This window comes from Lipophrys pholis, assembly GCF_963383615.2.
Source record: "Lipophrys pholis genome assembly, chromosome: 17".
In the NCBI taxonomy this organism is placed as follows: domain Eukaryota; kingdom Metazoa; phylum Chordata; class Actinopteri; order Blenniiformes; family Blenniidae; genus Lipophrys; species Lipophrys pholis.
Window position 1 is genome coordinate 26,851,747 of NC_137643.1, and position 12,301 is coordinate 26,864,047.

Below are 12,301 nucleotides of genomic sequence, written 5' to 3' on the forward strand. Positions count from 1 at the left end.
ACAGTCAACTCTCCCCCCCCAGAGGCCTCATATACCCCCGCACACTTTCCATGATCCCTCCCCCGATCTTGATAGATACACCCACCCCCACCACTACACAGACACACTCACACACTGGGGGGGGGGGGGGGGGTTATGCTGGGGGGTTAGGCCCCCCAGGCAAGAGATTGTCCTCTTCAAAAATTTTGAACAGATTTTTTATTATTCGTCCGGTTTTGTAGTTATGAGCCCTCAAAGTTTCCAACGCAGAATCACGCCTCCTCCCTCCTCCTCCCCCCTCCTCCCTCCTCCTTCCTCCCTCCTCCCACCTCCCCCCTCCTCCCTCCTCCCTCCTCTCTCCTCCTCCCTCCTCCTCCCCCCTCCTCCCTCCTCCTTCCTCCCTCCTCCTTCCTCCCTCCTCCCACCTCCCCCCTCCTCCCTCCTCCCTCCTCTCTCCTCCTCCCTCCTCCTCCTCCCTCCTCCCTCCTCCCTCCTCCCTCCTCTCTCCTCCTCCCTCCTCCCTCCTCCTCCCTCCTCCCTCCTCCCTCCTCCTCCCTCCTCCTCCCTCCTCCTCCCTCCTCCTCCCTCCTCTCTCCTCCTCCCTCCTCCTCCCTCCTCCTTCCTCCTCCCTCCTCCTCCCTCCTCCTCCCTCTTCCCTCCTCCCTCCTCCCTCCTCTCTCCTCCTCCCTCCTCCTCCCTCCTCCTCCCTCCTCCTCCCTCCTCCTCCCTCCTTTCTCCTCCTCCCTCCTCCTCCCTCCTCCTTCCTCCTCCTCCCTCCTCCTCCCTCCTCCTCCCTCCTCCTCCCTCCTCTCTCCTCCTCCCTCCTCCCTCCTCCTCCCTCCTCCCTCCTCCCTCCTCCTCCCTCCTCCTCCCTCCTCCTCCCTCCTCTCTCCTCCTCCCTCCTCCTCCCTCCTCCTTCCTCCTCCCTCCTCCTCCCTCCTCCTCCCTCTTCCCTCCTCCCTCCTCCCTCCTCTCTCCTCCTCCCTCCTCCTCCCTCCTCCTCCCTCCTCCTCCCTCCTTTCTCCTCCTCCCTCCTCCTCCCTCCTCCTTCCTCCTCCTCCCTCCTCCTCCCTCCTCCTCCCTCCTCCTCCCTCCTCTCTCCTCCTCCCTCCTCCTCCCTCCTCCTCCCTCCTCTCTCCTCCTCCCTCCTCCTTCCTCCTCCTCCCTCCTCCTCCCTCCTCCTCCCTCCTCCCTCCTCCCTCCTCCCTCCTCCCTCCTCTCTCCTCCTCCCTCCTCCTCCCTCCTCCTCCCTCCTCCTCCCTCCTCCCTCCTCCTCCCTCCTCCTTCCTTCCTCCTCCCTCCTCCTCCCTCCTCCCTCCTCCCTCCTCCTCCCTCCTCCTTCCTTCCTCCTCCCTCCTCCTCCCTCCTCCTCCTCTCTCCTCCTCCCTCCTCCTCCCTCCTCCTCCCTCCTCCTCCCTCCTCCTCCCTCCTCCTCCCTCCTCCCTCCTCCTCCTTCCTCCTTCCTTCCTCATCCCTCCGTCTCCCTCCTCCTCCCTCCTCCTCCCTCCTCTCTCCTCCTCCCTCCTCCTCCCTCCTCCTCCCTCCTCCCTCCTCCCTCCTCCTCCCTCCTCCTTCCTTCCTCCTCCCTCCTCCTCCCTCCTCCTCCTCTCTCCTCCTCCCTCCTCCTCCCTCCTCCCTCCTCCTCCTTCCTCCTTCCTTCCTCATCCCTCCGTCTCCCTCCTCCTCCCTCCGTCTCCCTCCTCCTCCCTCCTCCTCCCTTCCTCTCATCCAAATACATGGGAAAACCGAAATTTCGCCTCAAAAACCACTATGACAGAACAGTCCGAACAAATGTCGACTGTGGCTAAACCGTCATTCTGAGTCACAAAACGATCGCACATCACAAGCGCCACAAGAACCTTACGAACACGCTGATGTAAAAATTGTGGGCAAAATTCCATCCAAAATGGACTTTTTGACGAAGGAGAACAATGCTGTGACAAAGAAATTTAACATTGAGTCTGATGGAGCAACATCGTGCGGTTGCGTCAAGCAGCGACTCCTACTGTCTAAAGGTTACGTGTGACTGATTCCAAACCCACACAGACTGAAAGAGGACAAAAATTCCTCTCAAGAAATGATATTTTTATCCAGATATGTGCCCGACAAGTATGGATTCAGAGGAGTTGTTTCCAAAATATTTTCTGAAAATCCTTCTCCTCACACTCTGTCCAGATCCACTAATTAAGGCAGGCGGCCACACCCCGCTGTGTAAACCCACACCCAGGATGATGTCATACCTTCCGGAATGTTCTGTCAGTGTCACCTCAGTCACACCCAGGATGATGTCATACCTTCCGGACTGTTCCGTCAGTCTCACCTCAGTCACACCCAGGATGATGTCATACCTTCCGGACTGTTCTGTCAGTCTCACCTCAGTCACACCCAGGATTGCGCAATACCATGACAGTGCTTGTCCTGCTATAAATGGCTATATAATGAAGCTACCATGTGTGCTTTGTGGATGAGCTAACATGCTACTGTGCACTGTGACATAATGCTAATGCTTTCAATGCTTTTTAATGCTAATGCTAGGCGTGTTGACTTAACTGGTTAGCATGTGAGATAAGACCAGATTCCAGGTCAGGAACACCTGGGGGATTAACCTGTGTGATTTTCAGGTATTAACAAGTCTAAGCATGCTAACAAAGTTTGTTCGATTGAGCTGATATTTGGTGGGTGGCCTTATGGGGGCGCTACGGTTACGGATCACTAGCTAATTAGCTAGATCCTGCCAACTTTTGACCATGCCTTAGGGTTAGGATGCTAACAAAGTTTGTTCAATTGAGCTGATATTTGGTGGGTGGCCTTGTGGGGGCACTGGGGTTACAAATCACTAGCTAAGAAGCTGGATCCCGCCCACTTTTGAGCCCAACCTGGACTGGGTGGCCTTATGGGTTTAGGAATCCCCGACGGGCAAGAGTCCCGCAACGGTTGAGGTCCCGACCAACGCTGCTTGCAGCTTTAATTCTCTTTTAATTTCTGTGAGATCACCTGACAAGCAAAGTGAGATTATTTCCAATAAACATGGGATTATGTTCATTGGATGTGAGTTTGTAGTGAGTTTGATGTGAAAGAGAAGATTTGAGTTGTCTATATTATTCAGTCAGATCCAAACACTGCAGCTGGACAGTGTCAATGACATGAAGGAGTGGATCCTATGTGTTAATGTCTTCATTCAGGGACTCCTAGGACCGATTACTCCAAGGTCCGAGACGACTGCTTCCTGTTTGACAACTACTTCCTGGTTGATGACTGCTTCCTGATGGATGGCTGCTTCCTGTTTGACTACTGCGTCCTGTTTGTATGTTGACGAGTTCTTCCTGTTTGTCGACTGGGTTCTGTTTGTATGTTGACGACTGCGTTCTGTTTGTATGTTGACAACTGCGTCCTGTTTGTATGTTTGTGTGTTGACAACTGCGTCCTGTTTGTATGTTTGTATGTTGACGACTGCGTCCTGTTTGTATGTTGACGACTTCTTCCTGTTTGACGACTGCGTCCTGTTTGTATGTTGACGGCTTCTTCCTGTTTGACGACTGCGTCCTGTTTGTATGTTGACGACTTCTTCCTGTTTGACGACTGCGTCCTGTTTGTATGTTGACGACTTCTTCCTGTTTGACGACTTCTTCCTGTTTGACGACTGCGTCCTGTTTGTATGTTGATGATTTCTTCCTGTTTGACGACTGCGTCCTGTTTCTATGTTGACGACTTCTTCCTGTTTGACGACTGCGTCCTGTTTATATGTTGACGACTTCTTCCTGTTTGACGACAGCGTCCTGTTTGTATGTTGACGACTGCGTCCTGTTTGTATGTTGACGACTTCTTCCTGTTTGACGACTGCGTCCTGTTTGTATGTTGACGACTTCTTCCTTTATTGACGACTGCGTCCTGTTTGTATGTTGACAACTTCTTCCTGTTGTATGACTGCGTCCTGTTTGTATGTTGACAACTGCGTCCTGTTTGTACGTTGACAACTTCTTCCTGTTTGTATGTTGACGACTGCGTCCTGTTTGTATGTTGACGACTTCTTCCCGTTTGACGACTGCGTCCTGTTTGTATGTTGACAACTGCGTCCTGTTTGTATGTTGACGACTTCTTCCCGTTTGAAGACTGTGTCCTGTTTGTATGTCGACGACCTCTTCCTGTTTGACAACTGCGTCCTGTTTGTATGTTGACGACTTCTTCCCGTTTGAAGACTGTGTCCTGTTTGTATGTTGACGACTTCTTCCCGTTTGAAGACTGTGTCCTGTTTGTATGTCGACGACTTCTTCCTGTTTGACGACTTCTTCCTGTTTGACGACTGCGTCCTGTTTGTATGTTGACGACTTCTTCCTGTTTGACGACTGCGTCCTGTCTTTATGTTGACGAATTCTTCCTGTTTGACGACTGCGTCCTCTTTGTATGTTGACGACTGCGTCCTGTTTGTATGTTGACGACTTCTTCCTGTTTGACGACTGCGTCCTGTTTGTATGTTGGCGACTTCTTCCTGTTTCATGACTGCGTCCTGTTTGTATGTTGACAACTGCGTCCTGTTTGTATGTTGACGACTGTGTCCTGTTTGTATGTTGACGACTTCTTCCTGTTTGATGACTGCGTCCTGTTTGTATGTTGACGACTTCTTCCTGTTTGATGACTGCGTCCTGTTTGTATGTTGACGAGTTCTTCCCGTTTGACGACTGCGTCCTGTTTGTATGTTGACGACTTCTTCCTTTATTGACGACTGCGTTCTTTTTGTATGTCGACGACCTCTTCCTGTTTGACGACTGCGTCCTGTTTGTATGTTGACGACTTCTTCCTGTTTGTATGTTGACGACTGCGTCTTGTTTGTATGTTGACGACTTCTTCCTGTTTGACGACTGCGTCCTGTTTGTATGTTGACGACTTCTTCCTGTTGTATGACTGCGTCCTGTTTGTATGTTGACAACTGCGTCCTGTTTGTACGTTGACAACTTCTTCCTGTTTGTATGTTGACGACTGCGTCCTGTTTGTATGTTGACGACTTCTTCCTGTTGTATGACTGCGTCCTGTTTGTATGTTGACAACTGCATCCTGTTTGTACGTTGACAACTTCTTCCTGTTTGTATGTTGACGACTTCTTCCCGTTTGACGACTGCGTCCTGTTTGTATGTTGACAACTGCGTCCTGTTTGTATGTTGACGACTTCTTCCCGTTTGAAGACTGTGTCCTGTTTGTATGTCGACGACTTCTTCCTGTTTGACGACTTCTTCCTGTTTGACGACTGCGTCCTGTTTGTATGTTGACGACTTCTTCCTGTTTGACGACTGCGTCCTGTTTGTATGTTGACGACTGCGTCCTGTTTGTATGTTGACGACTTCTTCCTGTTTGACGACTGTGTCCTGTCTTTATGTTGATGACTTCTTCCTTTATTGTCGACTGCGTCCTGTTTGTATGTCGACGACCTCTTCCTGTTTGACGACTGCGTCCTGTTTGTATGTCGACGACCTCTTCCTGTTTGACGACTGCGTCCTGTTTGTATGTTGATGAATTCTTCCTGTTGGACGACTGCTTCCTGTTTGTATGTTGACGACTTCTTCCTGTTTGTATGTTGACGACTGCGTCTTGTTTGTATGTTGACGACTTCTTCCTGTTTCACGACTGCGTCCTGTTTGTATGTTGACGACTTCTTCCTGTTTGACGACTGCGTCCTGTTTGTATGTTGGCGACTTCTTCCTGTTTCACGACTGCGTCCTGTTTGTATGTTGACAACTGCGTCCTGTTTGTATGTTGACGACTTCTTCCTGTTTGATGACTGCGTCCTGTTTGTATGTTGACGAGTTCTTCCCGTTTGACGACAGTGTCCTGTTTGTATGTTGACGACTTCTTCCTGTTTGATGACTGCGTCCTGTTTGTATGTTGACGACTTCTTCCCGTTTGACGACTGCGTCCTGTTTGTATGTTGACGACTTCTTCCTGTTTGTATGTTGACGAGTTCTTCCCATTTGACGACTGCGTCCTGTTTGTATGTTGACGACTTCTTCCTGTTTGATGAGTGCGTCCTGTTTGTATGTTGACGACTTCTTCCTGTTTGTATGTTTGTATGTTGACGACTTCTTCCTGTTTGACGACTGGGATCTGTTTGTATGTTGACAACTGCGTCCTGTTTGACTGTTGACGCTTCTTCCCGTTTGACGACTGCGTCCTGTTTGTATGTTGACGACTGTGTCCTGTTTGTATGTTGACGACTTCTTCATGTTTGTATGTTTGTATGTTGACGAGTTCTTCCTGTTTGTATGTTGACGACTGCGTCCTGTTTGTATGTTGACGAGTTCTTCCTGTTTGACGACTGCGTCCTGTTTGTATGTTGACGACTGGGATCTGTTTGTATGTTGACGACTTCTTCCTGTTTGACGACTGCGTCCTGTTTGTATGTTGACGCTTCTTCCTGTTGTATGACTGCGTCCTGTTTGTATGTTGACGACTGTGTCCTGTTTGTATGTTGATGACTTCTTCCTGTTTGACGACTGCGTCCTGTTTGTATGTTGACAACTGCGTCCTGTTTGTATGTTGACGACTGTGTCCTGTTTGTATGTTGATGACTTCTTCCTGTTTGACGACTGTGTCCTGTTTTTATGTTGACGACTTCATCCTGTTTGTATGTTGACAACTGTGTCCTGTTTGTAAGTTGACGACTTCTTCCTGTTTGACGACTGCGTCGTGTTTGTATGTTGACGACTTCTTCCTGTTGTATGACTGCGTCCTGTTTGTATGTTGACGACTGTGTCCTGTTTGTATGTTGATGACTTCTTCCTGTTTGACGACTGTGTCCTGTTTTTATTTTGACGACTTCTTCCTGTTTGACGACTGCGTCCTGTTTGTATGTTGACGACTGTGTCCTGTTTGTATGTTGATGACTTCTTCCTGTTTGACGACTGTGTCCTGTTTTTATTTTGACGACTTCTTCCTGTTTGACGACTGCGTCCTGTTTGTATGTTGACGACTTCTTCTTGTTGTATGACTGCGTCCTGTTTGTATGTCGACGACTGCGTCCTGTTTGTATGTTGACGACTTCTTCCTTTATTGACGACTGCGTCCTGTTTGTATGTTGACGACTTCTTCTTGTTGTATGACTGCGTCCTGTTTGTATGTCGACGACTGCGTCCTGTTTGTATGTCGACGACTTCTTCCTTTATTGACGACTGCGTCCTGTTTGTATGTTGACAACTGCGTCCTGTTTGTATGTTGACGACTTCTTCTTGTTGTATGACTGCGTCCTGTTTGTATGTTGACAACTGCGTCCTGTTTGTATGTTGACGACTGTGTCCTGTTTGTATGTTGACGACTTCTTCCTGTTTGACGACTGCGTCCTGTTTGTTTGTTGACGACTGCGTTCTGTTTGTATGTTGACGACTTCTTCCTTTATTGACGACAGCGTCCTGTTTGTATGTTGACAACTGCATCCTGTTTGTATGTTGACGACTTCTTCCTGTTTGTATGTTGGCGACTTCTTCCTGTTTGACGACTGCGTTCTGTCTGTATGTTGACGACTGCGTCCTGTTTGTATGTTTGTATGTTAACAACTGCGTCCTGTTTGTATGTTGACGACTTCTTCCTGTTTGTTTGTTGACAACTGTGTACTGTTTGTATGTTGACGTCTTCTTCCTGTTTGTTTGTTGACAACTGCGTCCTGTTTGTATGTTGACGACTTCTTCCCATTTGACGACTGTTCCTGTTTGTATGTTGACGACTTCTTCCTGTTTGACGACTGTGTCCTGTTTGTATGTTGACGACTTCTTCCTGTTTGACAACTGCGTCCTGTTTGTATGTTGACGACTTCTTCCTGTTTGACGACTGTGTCCTGTTTGTATGTTGACGACTTCTTCCTGTTTGACAACTGCGTCCTGTTTGTACGTTGAAAACTGCGTCCTGTTTGTATGTTGACGACTGCGTCCTGTTTGTATGTTGACGAGTTCTTCCTGTTTGACGACTGCGTCCTGTTTGTATGTTGACGACTTCTTCCTGTTTGACGACTGGGATCTGTTTTTATGTTGACGACTTCTTCCTGTTTGACGACTGCGTCCTGTTTGTATGTTGACGACTTCTTCCTGTTTGACGACTGCGTCCTGTTTGTATGTTGACGACTTCTTCCTGTTTGACGACTGCGTCCTGTCTTTATGTTGATGACTTCTTCCTTTATTGACGACTGCGTCCTGTTTGTATGTCGACGACCTCTTCCTGTTTGACGACTGCTTCCTGTTTGTATGTTGACGACTTCTTCCTGTTTGACAACTGCGTCCTGTTTGTATGTTGACGACTGCGTCATGTTTGTATGTTGACGACTTCTTACTGTTTGTCGACATCGTCCTGTTTGTGTGTTGACGACTTCTTCCTGTTTGACTACCGCATCCTGTTTGTATGTTGACAACTGCGTCCTGTTTGTATGTTGACGACTTCTTCCTTTATTGACGACTGCGTCCTGTTTGTATGTTGACAACTGCGTCCTGTTTGTATGTTGACGACTTGTTCTTGTTGTATGACTGCGTCCTGTTTGTATGTTGACAACTGCGTCCTGTTTGTATGTTGACGACTGTGTCCTGTTTGTATGTTGACAACTGCGTCCTGTTTGTATGTTGACGACTGTGTCCTGTTTGTATGTTGACGACTTCTTCCTGTTTGACGACTGCGTCCTGTTTGTTTGTTGACGACTGCGTTCTGTTTGTATGTTGACGACTTCTTCCTTTATTGACGACTGCGTCCTGTTTGTATGTTGACAACTGCGTCCTGTTTGTATGTTGACGACTTCTTCCTGTTTGTATGTTGGCGACTTCTTCCTGTTCGACGACTACGTCCTGTTTGTATGTTGGCGACTTCTTCCTGTTTGACGACTGTGTCCTGTTTGTATGTTGACGACTTCTTCCTGTTTGACGACTGCGTCCTGTTTGTATGTTAACAACGTTGTTCTGTTTGTATGTTGACGACTGAGTCCTGTTTGTATTTTGACGACTTCTTCCTGTTTGACGACTGCGTTCTGTCTGTATGTTGACGACTGCGTCCTGTTTGTATGTTTGTATGTTAACAACTGCGTCCTGTTTGTATGTTGACGTCTTCTTCCTGTTTGTTTGTTGACAACTGCTTGTTTGTATGTTGACGACTTCTTCCCATTTGACGACTGTTCCTGTTTGTATGTTGACGACTTCTTTCTGTTTGACGACTGTTCCTGTTTGTATGTTGACGACTTCTTCCTGTTTGACGACTGTGTCCTGTTTGTATGTTGACGACTTCTTCCTGTTTGACAACTGCGTCCTGTTTGTATGTTGACGACCGCGTCATGTTTGTATGTTGACGACTTCTTACTGTTTGTCGACATCGTCCTGTTTGTGTGTTGAAAATTTCTTCCTGTTTGACGTCTGCGTCCTGTTTGTATGTTGACGACTGTGTCCTGTTTGTATGTTGACGACTTCTTCCTGTTTGTATGTTTGTACGTTGAAAACTGCGTCCTGTTTGTATGTTGACGACTGCGTCCTGTTTGTATGTTGACGAGTTCTTCCTGTTTGACGACTGCGTCCTGTTTGTATGTTGACGACTTCTTCCTGTTTGACGACTGGGATCTGTTTGTATGTTGACGACTTCTTCCTGTTTGACGACTGCGTCCTGTTTGTATGTTGACGACTTCTTCCTGTTTGACGACTGCGTCCTGTTTGTATGTTGACGACTTCTTCCTGTTTGACGACTGCGTCCTGTCTTTATGTTGATGACTTCTTCCTTTATTGACGACTGCGTCCTGTTTGTATGTCGACGACCTCTTCCTGTTTGACGACTGCTTCCTGTTTGTATGTTGACGACTTCTTCCTGTTTGACAACTGCGTCCTGTTTGTATGTTGACGACTGCGTCATGTTTGTATGTTGACGACTTCTTACTGTTTGTCGACATCGTCCTGTTTGTGTGTTGACGACTTCTTCCTGTTTGACTACTGCGTCCTGTTTGTATGTTGACAACTGCGTCCTGTTTGTATGTTGACAACTGCGTCCTGTTTGTATGTTGACGACTTGTTCTGGTTGTATGACTGCGTCCTGTTTGTATGTTGACAACTGCGTCCTGTTTGTATGTTGACGACTTGTTCTTGTTGTATGACTGCGTCCTGTTTGTATGTTGACAACTGCGTCCTGTTTGTATGTTGACGACTGTGTCCTGTTTGTATGTTGACAACTGCGTCCTGTTTGTATGTTGACGACTTGTTCTTGTTGTATGACTGCGTCCTGTTTGTATGTTGACGACTGCGTCCTGTTTGTATGTTGACAACTGCGTCCTGTTTGTATGTTGACGACTGTGTCCTGTTTGTATGTTGACGACTTCTTCCTGTTTGACGACTGCGTCCTGTTTGTTTGTTGACGACTGCGTTCTGTTTGTATGTTGACGACTTCTTCCTTTATTGACGACTGCGTCCTGTTTGTATTTTGACAACTGCGTCCTGTTTGTATGTTGACGACTTCTTCCTGTTTGTATGTTTGTACGTTGAAAACTGCGTCCTGTTTGTATGTTGACGACTGCGTCCTGTTTGTATGTTGACGAGTTCTTCCTGTTTGACGACTGCGTCCTGTTTGTATGTTGACGACTTCTTCCTGTTTGACGACTGGGATCTGTTTGTATGTTGACGACTTCTTCCTGTTTGACGACTGCGTCCTGTTTGTATGTTGACGACTTCTTCCTGTTTGACGACTGCGTCCTGTTTGTATGTTGACGACTTCTTCCTGTTTGACGACTGCGTCCTGTCTTTATGTTGATGACTTCTTCCTTTATTGACGACTGCGTCCTGTTTGTATGTCGACGACCTCTTCCTGTTTGACGACTGCTTCCTGTTTGTATGTTGACGACTTCTTCCTGTTTGACAACTGCGTCCTGTTTGTATGTTGACGACTGCGTCATGTTTGTATGTTGACGACTTCTTACTGTTTGTCGACATCGTCCTGTTTGTGTGTTGACGACTTCTTCCTGTTTGACTACTGCGTCCTGTTTGTATGTTGACAACTGCGTCCTGTTTGTATGTTGACAACTGCGTCCTGTTTGTATGTTGACGACTTGTTCTGGTTGTATGACTGCGTCCTGTTTGTATTTTGACAACTGCGTCCTGTTTGTATGTTGACGACTTGTTCTTGTTGTATGACTGCGTCCTGTTTGTATGTTGACAACTGCGTCCTGTTTGTATGTTGACGACGGTGTCCTGTTTGTATGTTGACAACTGCGTCCTGTTTGTATGTTGACGACTTGTTCTTGTTGTATGACTGCGTCCTGTTTGTATGTTGACGACTGCGTCCTGTTTGTATGTTGACAACTGCGTCCTGTTTGTATGTTGACGACTGTGTCCTGTTTGTATGTTGACGACTTCTTCCTGTTTGACGACTGCGTCCTGTTTGTTTGTTGACGACTGCGTTCTGTTTGTATGTTGACGACTTCTTCCTTTATTGACGACTGCGTCCTGTTTGTATTTTGACAACTGCGTCCTGTTTGTATGTTGACGACTTCTCCCTGTTTGACTTCTGCGTCCTGTTTGTATGTTGACGACTTCTTCCTTTATTGACGACTGCGTCCTGTTTGTATGTTGACGACTTCTTCCTTTATTGATGACTGCGTCCTGTTTGTATGTTGACGACTGCGTCCTGTTTGTATGTTGACGACTGCGTTCTGTTTGTATGTTGACGACTTCTTCCTGTTTGTATGTTGGCGACTTCTTCCTGTTCGACGACTACGTCCTGTTTGTATGTTGACGACTGCGTCCTGTTTGTATGTTGACGACCTCTTCCTATTTGACGACTGCGTCATGTTTGTATGTTGACGACCTCTTCCTATTTGACGACTGCGTCCTGTTTGTATGTTGACGACCTCTTCCTGTTTAACGACTGTGTCCTGTTTGTATGTTGACGACTTCTACCTGTTTGACGACTGCGTCCTGTTTGACGACTGCGTTCTATCTGTATGTTGACGACTGCGTCCTGTTTGTATGTTGACGACTTCTTCCTGTTTGACGACTGCGTTCTATCTGTATGATGACGACTGCGTCCTGTTTGTATGTTGACGACTTCTTCCTGTTTGACGACTGCGTTCTATCTGTATGTTGACGACCTCTTCCTGTTTAACGACTGTGTCCTGTTTGTATGTTGACGAGTTCTACCTGTTTGACGACTTCTTCCTGTTTGACGACTGCGTCCTGTTTGTATGTTGACGACCTCTTCCTGTTTAACGACTGCGTCCTGTTTGTATGTTGACGACTTCTACCTGTTTGACGACTGCGTCCTGTTTGTATGTTGACGACTTCTACCTGTTTGACGACTGCGTCCTGTTTGACGACTGCGTTCTATCTGTATGTTG

At 47.5% G+C, this 12,301-nt stretch overlaps 1 protein-coding gene across 2 annotated transcripts in view; it reads left to right on the forward strand.

Moving 5' to 3' along the window:
* The window catches only part of arhgef2a (Rho guanine nucleotide exchange factor (GEF) 2a), an 82,528-nt gene that overhangs the window by 29,918 nt on the left and 40,309 nt on the right, over nucleotides 1–12,301 (forward strand). The gene's annotated exons all lie outside the window — the stretch shown is intronic.